The 19,503-nt window shown below is 41.0% G+C and overlaps 1 pseudogene; it reads left to right on the top strand.

The window, feature by feature from the left end:
• The first annotated feature begins 3,134 nt into the window (after positions 1 to 3,134).
• On the top strand, positions 3,135 to 5,027 carry LOC119519945 (annotated as a pseudogene).
• The last annotated feature ends 14,476 nt before the right edge of the window (positions 5,028 to 19,503 follow it).

The raw sequence follows: 19,503 nt of genomic DNA, 5'->3' as shown, positions 1-19,503 counted from the left end.
GGAAACCTAGGATTGTGCAGCAATAAGCAATACCCCAAGGAAGATACATGGACTGTATGAAGAGTACTGTTTATATTATTAGAAATTTTAATCAAAAGCATTGAAGATAACCAATTAATGCAAACTTGGGCAATGCAGGAAGCAAAGGAGTTATTTCAGGTTACTAGCTATCCTGAGACTTTGCTTTGCTTTATTATAAACTGGAGATTTTTGATACTTGTGTGTTGTAGTTTATAATGTTTAAAATGAATTCAATACAATGAAAGAAACAAAAATTAAACTTATCATTTAAAAATTATCACCATGTGGGCACAATAATTTTGTGCCAATACAGCCTAAAATTTATAAACTCAATTTCATCAGCAAGAACCTCTGGAAAAAAACACAATTTGAGGAATATTCTTAAAAGGATGATTCTTAAAAGGATAAAGTTTCCTAATATGTACAGATAAAGGAAATAATTGAGATATTCAGATGAAAGAAATTAAATATACCTGAAAAGGAAATGCCATGTTTGATATGAGACTGGACACCATTTTTGTTTTGTGCCTTTCTACATTTCTATCATTATTATTGCTATTAACATTTTGCTTGTTCAATAGGACATGATTTGGTAATACTTGAGTTGCTGTCCAAGTACCTAGAAACTAATCAGAATTCTTCCTTCTATTAAGACAAAGAATAGATATGACTGCTATGGTAGGGCTGATGATTTCCCAGGTTCTTTTTAAATGCACATCACTTTATAAACTAAATATACCTTGTTTACAAGGAGACTGGCTTAGAGATGTTGAGCATCTTGCCTAAGGTTATACAGTGGATTTCAAAGCTTGGAGGGGAACCAAGTTCTCAAATTCTAAAGCATCTATATTCTTCCTACTACAGTGACCCTAGAACTCAGTAGGACACAAACCATTCCTCTTCAAACTTTCTTATCCAGATACACTTATAGGAATAGGTTCTAGAAAGAAATCTGAAATGCATGTCTTTCCTAATGTCCTTAGATAAGAAAAATATGCCTAGGGATATTTCCTACCCAATCCCATTCCCACCCTACCAAAGGGGGTATGTGGTGAAAAGACCCTAAATCTGCAAATATAGAGAGGCACAATGATTAAGAGTATGCATTATAGAGCAAGACAGATTTGGAATATCTAGTCTACAAGTTACTAACCTGTTTGATCTTCAGCCAAATAAGTCTTTTTCATCAATAAAACATCAATAACTAAGGGAAGGTGTAAGGATGAAATGAAATCCTCCTTAGCAAGGTGCTGATAAATTAAACACCAGAAGAGTCACTCTAATGGTGGATCATCTAAGGTCCCACTGAAATTGCAATCATTCTAGCTTAAGGAGCTGTAAGGTCCACATGTTAGAGTCTACCCTTATTGTAGTCATGAGGGGATTATTTTATTAATTAATCCTTGGCTCTTTCTAGAAGCTCAATGTCCCTACTGCCTTGCTTTCATTTACTCTACGGGCCTCTGAGCACTTGTGTTAAGCTCTGAAGGAATAGGAAGAAAAAACCTCTGCCCTAATGTAGCCAGTCCACTGTAAGAGATAGCCAAGGAAACATACCAAAGTGGGACAGCAGATGCAGAGTTGAAGAAAGTTGCTAGAGAGAACTGAAGGAATGTCTCATCATATAATCTTAAAAAGGATGAACATGAAGAAGAAAAACATGTAAGAGAGAATGGAGGTATCCAATAGATTAAATGGCAGGGCTAGGACATGTGACCCAAGGTTGAGACCAGATCACAGGGCTATTGCAATGTCATTCTGATTTCTGACTTGACCCTGACAGCCACAGGAAAACAAAGAGTTATTTTAAGCAGTAGGGTGACAAGATCAAAAAGATTGCTCCAATGGTTCATGAAAGAAGGACTGGAGATTGGTTCAGCTCAGGAGTGGGAAGCAAGAAGAGTAGCAGGAGATTATTCCAGGCTCCTCCTCCTCCATGAAGCCTTCTCTGAACCCATGACCAGGCTGCATTGCAAAATGTCCTCTCCTGCCCCCAGAATATCTTACAAATATCACACTTATTGAATTAGAATAAATTTTCCAAGTATGTGTGTCTGCCTTCACAGAAAATGGAAGCTCTCTATTCACCTGTGTATTTCCAGAGCCTGCACAGAATCTGCCACATACATGTCTGCTGTGTGGCTAAATGAGGAAAAGAAATATATTTTATTGTTGGGGGAGAAAGGATGAGTCTGGCCTGGGACGTTGTCTTTGAGACAAATGCCTATGGAACATTTCTTGGAGATGTCCACCAGAAGACCATAGGACACCAATGTCTGGCAGTCAGGAGAGAGGGTCTAACCAGAGGTACAGATTTGGAAGTCAATGCTGACAAGAGAAAATCTATTAAGAGTGAGATGGCCCTTAAAGGGCATTGCAGGAGCCAGGTGAGGCTAGAATCCTAGGGAATGGGACTTACACCCATGAAAAAATCTGAGGAAAGATCAGAGAGGCTGAAGTAGCATAGAAAGAGAAGCCAAGGAAAGGAGACACTCTAGAAGAGAAAGAATGACTACAACAGAAATCATCAGAAAGGTAGGCAGAGAATCAAAACTTGTCTAAATGATTTTTGGTCTGCCTAAAACTTTGTTTACATAAAAACAAGGTGCCATTTATTGATTCAGTTCTCAGTGAATGAAAGGGTGTCAAGAGGCACTAAATTTCATTCTTTAAGCCCCAAATAACCATTTGTTGATTTGGTTTTGAATCAAACTGTTCACTTAAGTCTCACTATACTGGGTGCCAATCAGGGTACCTTCTCACTGTCACACCCTCACTGTCTACATGGTATTTTTAGGTACATATCAGGTGCTTTTGTTAGGGGTAGTCACAAGGGTGATGTTCAGTAGGATTCTTTTGTATTAAAAAAAGAAAAAAAAAAAAAAAAAACTATGGGGAGGGATTAAGTGATTAGTCTGTGGAAGAGAATAAATCACTGTAATGAGCGAAGGGCTGGCCCATGAAGGAGGCCCTTCGCCGGCCCATGCGCCTCCTGTCACCTGCCAGAGGGTTCGCGGTGCTGGGCCTAAGAGGGTGGGGAGGTAGGTGAGGCCTTGGCCCGAGGAGGTGATGCTGCTGACGCGCCAAGGCGTCTGCGAGGGCCTGCGAATACCATGGAGGTGAGCGGGGGGAGGATGACCCATTCCTGTGGCAGCTGCACCAGGTGCAGTGCCCCGTGTGCCCACAGATGTTGCCCGCCACCCACAGCAACTGGCACGTGGACCACTTCTGGCTACTCGACCCCGCAAGGCAGGCGGAGCCTGGGCCGGGCCTCACAGCTCAGGGAACTCGGCCAAGGCGCACCCCTCCAAGCGGAATCGGCTGTGGTGGAGCTCGGCTCTGAAGCCCCCGCCACTCCGACTACACCAAGAGCAGCGAGGGCGAGGGCAGTGAGGCTGACGATGACAGCAAGACCGAGATTCAGGAGACGTGCCACCCATGCCCAGCGGCGCCTGCCTGGTCCCCGACTTCCCTGTAGCGGGGTCTGTCCAGCAGCCCAGGGAGGAAGGGGTCGGCAAGAGGCAGGTCGCTGCGGCTGCTGCGATGGGGAGCGCTTCTCTATGGATCTGGGACTAGGCAGAGGCGCAGGAGGAGTGGGGGGTGGGGGAATGTCAGAGGACAATAGAGGGAGACCTGGTTGGCGAGGCTGCTATGCTGCAGCCTTCATGGGCAGCGGCAGGGGGCGCCCATATCTCCTGGCGATGGCTGCCGAGATCATACAGATGCTGGAGAGCAAGCCTCTGGACGATAAGATGTGTCCTGCCTACAGGGGTAACGCAGATCAATGAGGCAGGAGACCCTGCTCAGGTCCCTCCTGGAGACTAACAAACTCTACTCCCTCCTGATGTGGGGGCCGCAGGGCTGTGGCAAAACCACTCTGGCTCACATCATAGCTAGCCAACAACAGCAAGAGACGCAGCAAGAAGTTTGTGACATTGTCTGCAACAAATGCCAAGACAACTGATGTGCCAGATGTCATAAAAAAAAAAACCTCAGAATGAAAAGACCTTTTTTCAAAAAGTAAAGTATCTGTTTTATTGATGAGAGTCATCAGTTCAATAAATCTAAGCAGGACACTTTCCTTCCTCTTGTGGTTTGTGGGAGGATTACTCTGGGGTAACCACTGAGAACACCCCCTTCCTGGTCAAGCTAGTCTTCTGAGCCACTGCTGGGTTACTATTCTTGAGAAGCATCCAGTAGAAACAAGGTGACTGCTTTAACAAAAGCAATCAACTTCCTGGGATCCCAAGTCCTGGACTTGAGCTGTCTCACTGACCCTCTGAGTCCTCAGTGTTCATAGAAGACAAAGCCATGCATACGCTGGTGTACCTCAGTGACGGCAATGCCAGAGCTGGATTGAATGGACTGCAGCTGGCTGTTCTGGCCAACTGAGCTCTAGGAAGATGTTTTGTAAGACAAGTGAGCAAATGTATTCTTCCAGTAGAGTTCTGATCACTGAAAATGACATTAGGGAAGGGGTCCAGCAATCCCACTTTTTATATGACTGAACAGGAAAAGAGCATTACAACTGCATTTCTGCATCTGACAAGTCCATGTGTGACTCAGACCAGAAAGCCTCCCTCTGCCATCTTGCTTCCATTCTGGAAGGAAATGAGGACCTGCTGTATGTGTCAGGCTGTTTGTGAGGTTTCCCAGCAAGGGCATAGGTCTCATGGAACCCTCTGCATTGGCACAAGCAGTTGCTGCCTATCATAGGCTTGCTGGAGTGCAAGTCACTTCTGGCCCAGTATGTAGTCTATTTCCCCAGAGCCCCAAAGTCCATCAAGTTGTACAGCACCTACAACAATGTCAAAGTGTGTTTGAGAATCCAGCAGGAACCTCTGCTGCTTGTCCCCCTGCATGTGAGGATCACACCCACCAGGCTGATAAAAGATCTGTGCTATAGTAAAGCCTACAAGTACATCCCCTTGTAGGGTGAGCCTGGGGATCAGGAATACCTGCCTATAGAGCTGAGGGGCACAGTTCTTCAAACAGAGGCATTATGATACCTGTAGGTGGTGACAGCAGAAGGGGCTTTCTTTTCTGTTTTTTTCTTTTCTTTTTCATTCTTTCTTTCTTTTTTCTTTTTTTTTTTAGGGAGCACCAGGAAGAAAGTAACTAGATTGTGAGGTTTGTCACTTGGGAGATGTTAAAACAGACCAAACTTTTGTGCCAGAATTTTAAGTGTTCTTAGTTGGAGAAAGAGCTACTTCAACTAAATGTGTAACACTGAAATGGTATTTGCACTCTGTGCAATGGTTAGGCTTATGAAAATATCTGACAGCATTGTGCAATGAGTAAATATTATAAGGAATTGATCTTATTTTGTGATGGTATTTAAGTCATAATGTCAATTGAGGATTCAGTTCAGTAAGATTTTTTTTTTCTTTAAAAATGTATAATCTGGGTGGTTTCAACTGGTTAAAAAGCAATTGTGATTTAATCTTGCAAGTGTTTTGGGTATTCTTTTAATGTACACAGGTCTTATGCACCAATAAAACTATTTCAAATTACAAAAAAAAAAAAAAATTGTTTACTGAAGGGAAAGTTTACATTTCTATCCAAAGTTTTATATTCAAACTTTTGAAACCCTCACAACTTAAACATAAGTTAAAATTTTGTAGTTCAGTCCCTAAAACTGAATCACTAAAAGCCTCAAAGTTTAGGAAAAGAATAAATCACAATTCAATTTAAGGAAAATGAAATGGGGTTTGAGGAATAGGGTAATGTTTTGCAGGATTGTTTCCCTTTTTTACTATGTACTCTACTGCATTAAGATTTTATGACAAGTGTGATGTTTTAATTTCTTAAAACTATTTTCTAAAGTATAATAGTGTAATACAGAAAATGCTACTTTAAGTATGGAGTGACTCATAAATCCACCTTATGATAAAGGAAGAATATCAGAGTGCTTAAGGAGAGACAATAAATCAAATTCTGCAATGCAGACAACTATGTATGTTTCCAAGAATTGTTTTTCCATGCTTACAGGACAAAGATATCATGAAAATGTAATCCAATAGGAACAGATCAACCTCTTTTGCAAGAGTTTCAAAGTTGTGATGGAGCAATTGTTCCGCTTTATTAGAAAAAGTGTGCAGTATTGAATACTACATCCAAACCTCATGGACTTCCTTGAAATTGTTTTTGTTTGATTTAATTTGTCACAAATCAGAAAAAAAATTACTTTTACCAACCCCATGTTCTGATGGATTTTAGGAATCAAGGTTTGCAAAAGAGGGAAAGAATCTTTGTAAGTGGTAAAGCTTCAATGATCTAGAAGATCTCTGTATATACTCCAATACTTTGATAACCAGGTTATTTTGTTTCAGAAGACCTACACTGTCCCACAAATGTCAACTTCTAAAGGGACTTGGCTCTAAATCACTGTCTATTCCTATCTGGTTGGTCACTTGCTTGAGCCATCTTTTATCTTAGTTTCTAGCAAGTCATATTTCACTGTTGTTTTATTATGATTTCATCAGTTTTAAAGTTGTCATACAGAAAGTAATTCCCAGTTTCCTTTTGAAGTTGATATTAGAGAGCAAGTGACAACATACTTATCACTGACACTGTTCCCCAAGTTTCTCCAGCTCACAATCAGATCCCTTGGCTGAGATGCCTTTGATGTTAATTATGGCCTGGGAAGGTGATGAGGGGCCTGCCCACTGACTGCACCTCAGTCTTGATACCAATACAAGAAAGAAAATAAGGGATAACAGGCATAAAGAAATAGGCATAAAGATTCTTCTTACCTCCATTCATTCCCCTTGTGGTCATCAATGTTCACCCTCCACAGGCACATTAGATCACTAAGGGTCTCAAGGGAGCTCCAATGAGAACAAACCCAATTCTTACTTGCCTGGTCACCAGCCAAGCTCCCCAAACAATTATAAACATAACAGAATTCTTAAGACACAAGAACATCCCCTTTAACTAGGAAACAAGTAAGAAAATATGCACAATATATAAATGCAAACTGAATTCTAATAAATGTTTTGGAAGGATTCTTTTAAGTGTAAATGCACTATGCAAGAACTAACTTTCTTACTAACATAATATTTAGGGTGGACTAGCTGACATTCCACAGATTGCTCACTTAAGCCTTTAGCTTACATTCTATCTAAACACTTCTAAAGCAAGTGTTCAGTATAATGGATGAAAAAAAAAGAAAATGTATCTGGACCTAACTTTAAACCTGAAAATGGGTCCAGAGGAACACTCAACCCTCTTCCCAAAAGTGATATAGTTAAAAGGCTTTACCATGCAGAGGTATGGCTTCCCCAATAGGGTTGCAGGACAGTCTCTCTCTGTAAACTAGTTTCCTTTGAAGTAGCTCTATTAGGGGACACTACAGTCAGTCTTGGAGGAGCTAGATTTTCAAGATTGAGGCACTTTTCCACACAGGAAGCTGATGAAATCTATACATATAGTTCTGTGTTTTTAACCCAAACCTCATCCTTATTGTCTGGCTGATAGCTAATCTGAATTTCACTACCCCAAATTTATGACACACTTGGACTTTGTAGACCCGGGTCAGGGCAGTGGCTGAGTTCTGGGAAAGGTGTAACACCTTCTGCTATTAGTGCTCAAGCTGCTGGGAAGCTGCCACCTCCTCCTGCAGTTTGGGGGTAGCTGCTCATCCTGCTCAGCTTCAGCCAGACACTGACGCTTCCATGTGGTGAACCAGTGCTCTGCCAGGCACAGGGGATCTCAGCCTTGCCCTCCCCCTTCCTGCTCCATCCTTCCCCATGTCACCCCTGATTGGGCCACATCCTCCTCAGGCAGGGCCTCAGAAGGATCATCATCTACTAGCTGCCCATGATTGACACATGCCACTGGCACCTCAGAGGCCTCTGAGTACTGCTCACCACCCAGAACAGCCCAGGACCAACCCTGCCCCATGCCTCCCTATTCATAGCCCTGATGGAGGGTGCCAAAATCCAGTGACCACCATGCTCTGCTTCACTGGCAGGAACCCTCCACCCACACCCCTCATGGTTATGTGTCATCCCTAGGGTCTCTGCTGAACTTGAGGCCTCCATGCAGGCTGGTCTACACCACAGAGCCTGCCCAGAGGACTGGAAAAGATCAGGCTTGAGCAGTAATTTTCATTCCCCCAACTCCTACACATATTAGGACCCTGGGTACTCCCTTTGTGGAAATGCGGGTGGGAGTCATTTTGGAGAGAAAGACAATTTGGTCTCCTGTAGTCCCTGGGCCCACATCTCTGTAACACATTTGTTTGTCATGCCCATTTTCTGAAAATATCTGATTTAGACTAGCTGGTGTCAAGGCAAATCCCAGGCACCTGGGGATTTTGGACAATCCTGCATTCCAGGGACTACTCTTGTGGTCCTCCCATTTGTAACTTTGTAAGTATAGCCAGGGACTCCAGGGGGTAGTCAGGTGGGTGAGCTGACTCCAATAGTCAGCAGTTCTAAACAATGTATTTTGGGGTAACCTGGGCAAGTGCTCCTTGCTTCAAGACCTGTGAGGAACTCTGAAAACTATTCTCAATCTATACCTCCCTAGATGTCAGTTCTGAAAGGAAAGTGAAAATTTTGTTTATGTCTTTTTTCTGCCACATGGGATTTTTTGCAAGAGCCCTTTGTTGTGAGAGAAAGGCTGTCACTACTATGACAGGTGAGGATGCTGAGGGTCCAAGTGGTCCCAGATCACATGGGAAGGAGGGACAGAGGATACAGAGATGGGCCCCAGTCTAAAGCTCCAGCTTTCTGAGCCAAAGCCCATGAGAGGAGCTCCTGAAGCCTGACATCAAGACTGTCATCTCAGCATGTGCCCCAGAAAAGGTGACCAATGCAGGCATTCATCAAAGGTTTGTGTGTGGTTGCTGAAGGCACCTTGAGACTTGCTGTCTAGAACAATGCTTGAAACCATTTAAAAAATTATATAGTCTTCTGGAAGATGGCAGTTAGGAGAGATGGGGCACAAAAACATCTGCATGAAAAATACAAGATAAAAGATAGAAAGTGACCCAGAACACCAGTTCCAGTGATGCACTAGCTGGGCTAGGTCTGCTAAAACCACAGGGACTGTGCACCTTGTGAAACCAAGAGTCTGTGTTCTGAAATGAGTAAGTGAGTCTGCCAAATAACTGACAGCCATGCTGCAGTCTGGGGAAACCATGGGTTGAAGTTTGGTGTCAGACTAGCTTAAAAAACCCAAAAGTGGCTGTGGATATGGCAGCAAGAACTACACAGTGAAGCATGGCAGGAACTGGTCCCCACAACCTGTGGTCATGCCTCAATATCTTGCATGGATGATAGCCTTTCATGCACCCACTGGTAACCCTCTCAGAGGTAGGAAGGCAGAGGTTAGCCAAAAGGGGAAAATAACCATGCCTCATAAAGCCATCTTCCTGGCAGGTTGGGAATGCTCCTGTCAGCACTGGTGCCACAGCCCAGGGCTGCATCAAAAAATCCAGTGTGATGGGAAGTGTTTCCAGCAACATGTGTACACATATCAATATCTGACCAGGGTGATAGCCTTTTGTGCACCTGCAGCTAATTGTCCCAGAGCTCAGCTAATTGTCCCAGAGCTAGGAAGGTGGAGGAGTGTGATAAAGGGGGGAGATTAACATGCCCAATACAGCCATTCTTTCAGCAGGCTGGGAATGCCCCTACACTGCCCAGCATCCCAGCATGTCCCTTGGGGAATGATGATAACTTGTGATGTAACAGTCTTCCTTCAGCAGAGGCCCTAGGAGGGCACAACTTGGAAGAGGGATCCACATGGAAGTGCCAGGGACCATATGGCAATGCCAAGGATTTGTGGGTCAGTGGCAGACACTGTGGCAAGATTGAACAGAAGTTTTAGACTATTGCAACAGCTTTAAATCTCCAGGAATGCCTGGGAGGTTTGATTATTAAAGCCACCTTCCCTCCCTAACCCCTCAGTCACATACCCCACATTAAGGGCAGGCAGCACCAACTACACACAAAAACTGGTGAACCAATTGGACCCCAACAAGATTCAGAACCCCACTCACCATAAAAGAGTTGGGGAGAACTGGCCTCAGGGGAATAGGTTCATGGATGCCTCATGTTTGTTAGTTAGAGAAAGTGTACACCACCAAGCTGTAGTTCTGACAAATTAGAAATGAATGTTTGAATCAGCCTACATACCCTAAAAGAACCCTATCAAGTTAAGCAAATGTCAAGAGGCCAAAAACAACAGAAAATGTTAAAGCATATGAAGAAAGCAGATGATATGGATAACACAAACTCAAACACCCAAATCAAAAGATCAGAGGAGGCACAGTACTTGGAGGAATTAATCAAAGAACTAAAGACAAATAACAAGAGCATGGCACAGTATATAAAGGGCATGAAGAAGACCCTAGAAGAGCATAAAGAAGAAATTGCATATGTAAATAAAAAATAGATGATCTTATAGAAATAAAAGAAACTTTTAACCAAATTAAAAAATTATGGATACTCAGAGTACAAGACTAGAAGAGGCTGAACAGTGAATCAGTGACCTTGAAGATGACAGAACAGAAAATGGAATAACAAAAGAAAGAATGGAAAAAAGTAAAAAATAACAAGTGAAATGAACCTCAGAGATATGATAACATAAAACCTCCAAATATAAGAGTCATTGATATTCCAGAAGGGGAAGAGAAGGGTAAAAGTGTAGGAAGAATATTCAAAGAAATTCTCAGGGAAAACTTCCCAAACCTTCTAAACAACATAAATACACAAATCATAAATGCCCAGTGAACTTCAAATAGAATTAATACAAACACACACACTCTGAGACATTCTGATTCGATTATCAAATACTGAAGAGAAGGAGCAAGTTCTGAAAGCAGTAAGAGACAAGCAATTCACCACTTACAAAGGAAACAGCTTAAGACTAAGTAGCAACTACTCAGCAGCCACCATGAAGGTGAGAAGTCAGTGGCATGACAAATTTAATATTCTGAGAGAGAAAATTGCCACCCCAGAAATCTTTATCCAGTGAAGCTCTCCTTCAAATTTGAGGGAGAGCTTAAATGTTTCACAAACAAATGCTGAGAGAATTTGCTAACAAGAGACTTGCCCTACTTGAGATATTAAAGGGAGCCCTAACAACAATGAAACAAGGAAAGGAGAGAGAGATATGGAGAAAGTTTCAGTACTAAAGAGATTCAGTGTGGGTATGTTAAAGGACATTAAAAGAGAGAGGGAAAAATATATCTGACAAACATAAACCAAAGGATAGGATGGTTGATTCAAGAAATGCCTTCACAGTAATAACTTTGAATGCAAATGGATTAAACTAACCAATTAAAAGATATAGATTGGTAGAATGGATCAAAAAATATGAGCCATCATTACATACAAGAGACTCAGACAGAGGGACACAAAGAAATTCAAAGTGAAAGGATGGAAAAAATATTTCATGCATGCTACAGCCAAAAGAAAGCAGGAGTAGCAATATTAATCTCAAAAAAATAGACTTTGAAAGAAAGGATTTTATGAGAGACAGAGAAGACCACTACATAAAAATAAAAGGGGCAATTCAACAAGAAGAAATAACAAACATAAATGTTTATGCACTCAATCAAGCTGCTCCCAAATACATGAGACAAACACTGCCAAAACTAAAGAAAGCAATAGATGTTTCCACAATTGTGGGAGACTTCAGCACATCACTCTCTCCTATAGTTAGATCAACCAAGCAGAAGGCCAATAAGGAAATTGAAAAAGTGAACAATCTGATAAATGAATTGGATTTAACAGACATATATAGAACATCACATCCTAAATCACCAGGGTACATGTTCTTCTCTAATGCTCCTGGAATGTCCTCCAGAATAGATCATATGCTGGGACATAAAAAAAGCCTCAATAAATTTTAAGAAATTGAAATTATGCAAAGTATATTCTCTGACCACAATGCAATACAATTAGAAGTCAATAACCATCAGAGAATTAGAAAATTCCAAATGCCTGGAGGTTAAACAACACAATCCTAAACAATCAGTGTGTTAAAGAAGAAATAGCAAGAGAAATTGCTAATTTGCTCTGACAAATTAGAGATAAGTGTTTGAATCAGTCTACATATCCTAAAAGAACCCTATCAAGTTAAGCAAATGTCAAGAGGCCAAAAACATATATATATATATACAGACAAATGAAATTGAGAACAAAACCTATCAAAACCTATAGGATGCAGCAAAAGCAGTAATAAGGGGGTAAATTATAGCACTATGCATATACATCAAAAAGGAAGAAAGAGCTTGTGCAAGTTTGTATATATTATGTCCCCCAGAAAAAGCCATGTTCTTTGATGTAATCTTGTGGGGGCAGACATTAGTGTAGATTAAGTTGGAACAATTGGATTAGGTTGTTTCCATGTAAAAACACCCCACCAAGCTAGGGTAGATGACTGTAATTGGATAGTTTCCAAGGAGGTGATGCCCTGCCCATTCAGCATGTCCTTGATTAGTTCAGTGGAGCATTATATAATCTCAGACAGATGCAGCAAACTTGCTACATCCAAGAGGGACACTTTGAAGAATGCACAGAAGCTGAGAGAGTAGCTTCAGATGAAAGATGGTTGGAAGGTGGCAGTTGAAAGCAGACTCTTTGTTCTAGTTTGCTAATGCTGCCAGAATGCAAAACACCAGAGATGGATTGGCTTTTATAAAAGGGAGTTTATTTGGTTACACAGTTATAGTCTTAAGGTCATAAAGTGTCCAAGGTAACACATCAGCAACTGGGTACCCTCACTGTAGGATGGCCAATGGTGTCTGGAAAACCTCCATTAGCTGGGAAGGCACATGGCTGGAATCTGCTCCAAAGTTATGGTTTCAAAATGGCTTTCTCCCAGGACATTCCTCTCTAGGCTGCAGTTCCTCAAAAATGTCACTCTTAGCTTCACTTGGGATATTTGTCCTCTCTCAGCTTCTGCAGAGCAAGAGTCTGCTTTCAATGTCCATTTTCAAACTGTCTCCCATTTGCAGCTCCTGTGCTTTCTTCAAAGTGTCCCTTTTGGCTGTAGCTCCTCTTCAAATTTCACTTTCAGCTGCACTGAGTTCCTTCTGTTTGTCAGCCTATTTACATGGCTCCAATGATTGAATTTAGACCCATCCTGAATGGGTGGGGTTACACCTCCAAGGAAATTATCCAATAAGAGTCATCACCCACAGCTGGGTGGGGCACATCTCCATGGGAACACTCGAAGAATTCCAACCTAATCAGCACTAAAATGTCTGCCCCACAAGATTGCATCAAAAATATGACTTTTTCTGGGGGAAATAATACATTCAAACCAGCACATTCCACACCCTGTACCCCAGAAAAACATATTCTTTCCAAATACAAAATACATTCATCCCATCACATTATCACAAAAACTAAAATCATTTCAGTAACAATAGTTAAGTACAAGATCCCATCAAAATCAGTTATAGGCATGGTCAGTCCTAAGGTATAATTCCCCTTTAGCTGTGGATCTCTGGACTTAAAACAAGTTATATGCTTCCAATATACAAAGGAGGGACATTTATAGAATGAACATTCCCATTGCCATAAGGAGAAACAGTAAGGAAAACAGGGTTAACAGGACCAAAACACTTCCTAAAACCTGCAGGACAAACTCCATTAGATTTCAAGGACTGCAAGTCATTAACAGAATGATGTTGCATCCTTGGGGCTTGAGAGAGTGGTAAACCAACCCCTTCTAAGGGCCTTTTCAGCAGCCCTTTCTTCCCAAATGCTGGGGTGAGTTCTCCAGCATATCCACACATTGGGGAGACCACCTTCTTGGCTCCATGCTCCTCAAACATCAGGACAGCACCCAGATTCCCTTCCATCTCCTGGCACACACTCAACCCCTTCAGAACAGTGTGGTGGCAGCCAGGCTCTCTCCAATTCCCTGAGAATGTGCTACACCAGCTTTGGGGCTTGGGGTGGCAGAACATTTTCTGAACATCAAGGTGGAAGTTCTGCCCTTGATCTCCAGGACAAACTCACCCTTTCCATGTGTGTGGACTGCTCTGTTCTCCCAGCCTGAGACCTCTTGACTCCAGACCTCAACATCCATGGCTCTGTCTTTGAAGAAATTTTTCCTTCAATTTGTTCTTTGTCTGTCTCCTCCAGTCCAGACTGGCAGTGGCTCTATCTATAAAGATCTCACAAAAATTCTGTTGGCTTTGCATGAAGAACACAGGGGCCAAAGCCTTCAGACTATAGGACTTTCCACAAATCCTTTCTGCTTAACTCCTTCTCCAATCTTGGCTTGTAGTGAAATGGTGGCTGGGTTCCATATTTGGTTACATCCTCATGTTGGGCTGTAGCTTCTGGGGTTTCGATCCCTGAAAGCCCTGAGTTTTTCAGGCCATCAATTTCTAGTTTCTTTGAAACCAAGGGTTCATTTCTCAGCTTATCTCTGTCCTTTTGCATTTTACTATAAGCTGCAAGGAGAACCCAGGCTACATCCTCCAAATGTAGTCTGGAGATCTCCTCAGCTAAGTATTCCAGGTTGTTGCTTTAAAATTCTTCCTTCCATCTGACACTAGGACTCAATTTTGCCAAATTCTCTGCCACTTTAAAACAAGGATCTCCTCTCTTCCAGTTCACAACAAAACATTCATTGTTTCTGTTCAAGGCCTCCTCAGAATTATCTTCAGATTCCATATTTTCACAAAGCAGTTTAGGCCTTTTCTATCAAGCACCTCACAATTCTTCCAGAATCTTCCCCTTATCCATTTAAAAAGCCACTCCAACATGTTTAGCATTTGCAAACACAGCAACAACATCACTCCACTTCTGGTACCAAAATCTGTTCTAGTTTGCTAATGCTGCCAGAATGCAAAACACCAGAAATGGATAGGCTTTTATAAAAGGGGGTTTATTTGGTTACACAATTACAGTCTTAAGGCAATAAAGTGTCCAAGGTAACACATCAGCAATCAGGTACCTTCACTGGAGGATGGCCAATGATGTCCAGAAAACCTCCATTAGCTGGGAAGGCACATGGCTGGTGTCTACTCCAAAGTTATGGTTTCAAAATGGCTTTCTTCCAGGGCCTTCCTCTCTAGGCTGCAGTTCCTCAAAAATGTCACTCTTAGTTGCACTTGGGATATTTGTCCTCTCTCAGCTTCTCCAGAGCAAGAGTCTGCTTTCAATGACTGTTTTTGAACTGTCTCTCATCTGCAGCTCCTGTGCTTTCTTCAAAGTGTCCCTCTTGGCCATAGCTCCTCTTCAAAATGTCACTCTCAGCTGCACTGATTTCCTTCTGTTTGTCAGCCCATTTACATGGCTCCAACGATTGAATTTAGACCCACCCTGAATGGGTGGGGTTACACCACCATGGAAATTATCCAATCAGAGTCGTCACCCACAGTTGAGTGTGGCATATCTCCCTGGGACCACTTGAAGAATTCCAATCTAATCAGCAATAAAATGTCTGCCCCACAAGATTGCATCAAAGAATATGGCTTTTTCTGGGGGACATAATACATTCAAACCAGCACACTCTTGCTCTGGAGAAGCTAAGAGAGGACAAACACCCCAAGAACAACTAAGAGTGACATTTTGAGGAGAAGCAGTGGTCTAGAGAGGAACATCCTGGGAGAAACCCATTTTGAAACCCGAACTATGGAGCAGAGGCCAGCCATGTGCTTCCTATCTAACATAGGTTGTCCAGATACTATTGGTCATCCTCCAGTGAAGGTACCTGTTTGCTGATGCATTACCTTGGACACTTTATGGCCTTAAGTCTGTAACTGTGTAACCAAATAAACCCCCTTTTATGAAAGCCAATCCATCTCTGATGTTTTGCAATCCAGCAGCATTAGCAAACTAGAACAGATTTTGGTACCAGAGAAGTGGGGTGCTTTTACTGTTGATTTCCAAATACCAAACATGTTGGAATGGCTTTTTAAATGGATAAAGGGAAGATTCTGGAACTGTGTAACCAAATAAATCCCCTTTTATAAAAGCCAATCCATTTCCAGTGTTTTGCATCCTGGCAGCATTAGAGCTAAAATTAAAGAATTAATGGAGGAACTGAAGAAGCTAGAAAATGAACAGCAAACTAACCCTAAGCTAAGTAGAAGAAAAGAAATAACAAGGATTAAAGCAGAAATAAATGACATAGAGAACAAGAAACAATAGAATAAATAAACTCAAAAAGTTGGTTCCTTGAGAAGATCAAGAAGATTGACAAGCCTCTAGCTAGACTGACAAAATCAAAAAGAGAAAAAGACCCCTATAAATAAAATAATGAATGAGAAAGGTGAGATTACTGTGGACCCTGAAGAAATTTAAAATATTTTAAGAGGATACTGTGAATAATTGGATGTGAAGAAACTGGATAATATATAGGAAATGGACAATTTCCTGGAAACATGTGAACAACCTAGACTGTCCAGAGAAGAAATAGACATCAACCAATCAATCACATGCAAACAGATCCAATCAGTCATCAGAAACTTCACACAAATAAATGCTCAGGGCCAGATGGCTTCACAGGAAAATCATACCAAAATTTCCAAAACAAACTGACACCAATTTTACTTAAACTCTTTCAAAACATTGAAGAGAATGGAACACTACCTAACACATTTTATGAAGCTAACATCACTCTAATACCAAAACAAAGCAAAGATGCCACAAAAAAGGAAAAGTACAGGCCAATCTCCCTAATTAATATAGATGTAAAAATTCTCAACAAAATACTTACAAATCAAATTCAAAGCACTTTAAAAAAAATCATACACCATGACCAAGTGGGTTCATTCCAGGCATGCAAGGATGTTCAACATAAGAAAATCAATGTCTTACAACACATTAACAAACCAAAAGAGAAAAACCAAATGATCATCTCAATAGATGCTGAAAAATCATTCAACAAAATCCAACATTGCTTTTTGATAAGAACACTTCAAATGGTAGGAATAGAAGGAAACTTCCTCAATATGATAGAGAACATGTATGAAAAACCCACAGCCAACATAGTACTCAACAGTAAGAGACTTAAAGCCTTCCCTCTGAGATCAGGAATGAGACAGGGGTGCCCATTGTCACCACTGTTATTCAAAATTGTGCTAGAAATGCCAGCCAGGGCAATCCAGCAAGACAAAGAAATAAAAGGTATCGAAATTCAAAAGACAGAAGTAAAACTGTCATTATTTGCAGGTGATTTGATCTTATATCTGGAAAACCCTGGGAAATTGATAATATTGCTACTAGAGATAATAAACAAATTTAGCAAAGTAGCAAGATACAAGATTAATGCACATAAGTCAGTAATGTTTCTATATGCTAGAAATGAATGATGTGAAGGGATACTCAAGAAAAAGATACCATTTTCAGTAGCAACTAAAAAAATCAAGTACCTAGGAATAAACTTAACCAAAGATGTAAAAGACCTATACAAAGAAAACTACATAACTCTACTAAAAGAAATAGAAAGGTACTTTAAGATATGGAAAATATTCCATATTCATTGATAGGCTAAATGTCATTAAGATTTCAATCCTACCCAAACTCATCTACAGATTCAGTGCAATCCCAATCAAAATTCCAACCTACTTTGCAGACTTGGAAAGGCTAGATATCAAATTCATTTTTAAAAAAGGAAGCCACTTAGAATTGCTAAAAACACCCTAAAAAAGAAAAATGAAGTGGGAGGACTTTCACTCCCTGACTTTGATACTTATTAAACAGCCAAAGTATTCAAAACATCATGGTACTGGCACAAAGATAGACATATTGATCAATGGAATCAAACTGAGAATTCACAGATAGATCCCCAGATCTACAGCTGACTGATTGTTGAGAAGGCCCCCAAAGCCACTGAACTGGGTCATAGCAGTCTTTCTCACAAATGGGCTGGGAGAGCTGGATATTCATATCCAAAAAATGAAAGAGGACCCCTACCTCACACTCTACCCCAGAAATTAATTCAAAGTGGATAAAAAACCTCAATGTAAAAGGCAGTACCATAAAACTCCTGGAAGATAATGTAGGGAAACATCTTCAAGACCTTGTATTAGGTGGTCACTTCCTAGACCATACACAAGCAACAGAAGAAAAAATAGATAAATGGGAACTCTGCAAACTTAGAAGTTTCTGCACATCAAAGGAATTTGTCAAAAAGGTGAGGAGGTAGCCAAATCAATGGGAAAAATTTTTGTAAACCATGTATGACAAAACACTGATATCTTGCATATATGAAGAAATCCTGCCACTCAATGACAGTAGTACAGACAGCCCAATTATAAAATGGACAAAAGATATGAAAAGACAGTTCTTTAAAAGGAAATACAAATGGCCAAAAAAAAAACCACATGAAAAAATGTTCAGCTTCACTAGCTATTAAAGAGATGCAAATTTAGACCACAATGAGTTACCATCTCGCACCAATTAAAATGGCTGCCATTAAACAAACAGTAAACTTCAAATGCTGGAAAGGATGTGGAGAAATTGGAGCTCTTATTCATTGGTGGAGGGACTGTATAATGTTCAGCCACTCTGGAAGACAGTCTGGCCATTCCTTAGATAACTAGATATAGAATTACCCTTTGATCCAGTGATTACACTTCTCGGTATATACCCAAAATATCTGAAAGCAGTGACATGAACAGATATCTGCAAGCCAATGTTTGTAGCAGCATTATTCACAATTGCCAAGAGATGGAAACAACCCAAATGTCCTTCAACAGATGAGTGGATAAATAAAATGTGGTATATACACACAATGGAATACTATGTGGTAGTAAGAAGGAATGATGTCATGAAACATATGACAACATGGATGAACCTTGAAGACACAATGCTGAGTGAAATAAGCCAGGCACAAAAAGAAAAATATTATATGGTACCACTACTGTGAACATTGAAAAATATAAAATAAATGGTCTAGAATCTAAAGTGTAGGGCAGCTAGTGATAGAGAACAATTAATGAAGGGGGAATGAAAACCTAATAAGAACAGATAAGCTACCATGTGTAGGAATAAGTTCACAGAAATGTTGCTATATTAGGTTATTTTCTTGGGGTAGCATAAGAACATGTTGGAAGTAAAGTAGTTATTTTAGGTTAGTTGTCTTGTTCTTTTTCCCTTGTTTTGGTTTGTTTGCAATGTTTTTTATTGTATGTTTGAAAAATACTTTTGATATAGTTAATAGTTAATTACAGAAAAATGAAAAAAACATGCAGAACCTCAGTGAGGTGTTGGGGGAGAATAGAAGGGTGAGGGACCTCACCACCTCGATGGTTGCTGATGTGCTCACAGATATTTGGGACTTGCTGTTTGATGGGCTGAGCCCTCTCCCATGGGACTTGCTTTTGGGAAGTCTGTTTCTGCAAAGGAGAGGCTAGGCCTGCTTATAATTGTGCCTAAGTGACTCCTCCTGAATGCCTCTTTGTTGGTCAGATGTGGCCCTCTCTCTCTAGGTAAACCAACTTCACAGGTGATATCACTGCCCTCCCCACTACATGGGATCTGACACCTAGGGATG

Source organism: Choloepus didactylus, chromosome 24 (genome assembly GCF_015220235.1).
Source record: "Choloepus didactylus isolate mChoDid1 chromosome 24, mChoDid1.pri, whole genome shotgun sequence".
NCBI lineage: Eukaryota > Metazoa > Chordata > Mammalia > Pilosa > Megalonychidae > Choloepus > Choloepus didactylus.
The sequence above is the reverse complement of the archived record's forward strand: the minus strand, read 5'-3'. Positions and strand labels throughout refer to the sequence as shown.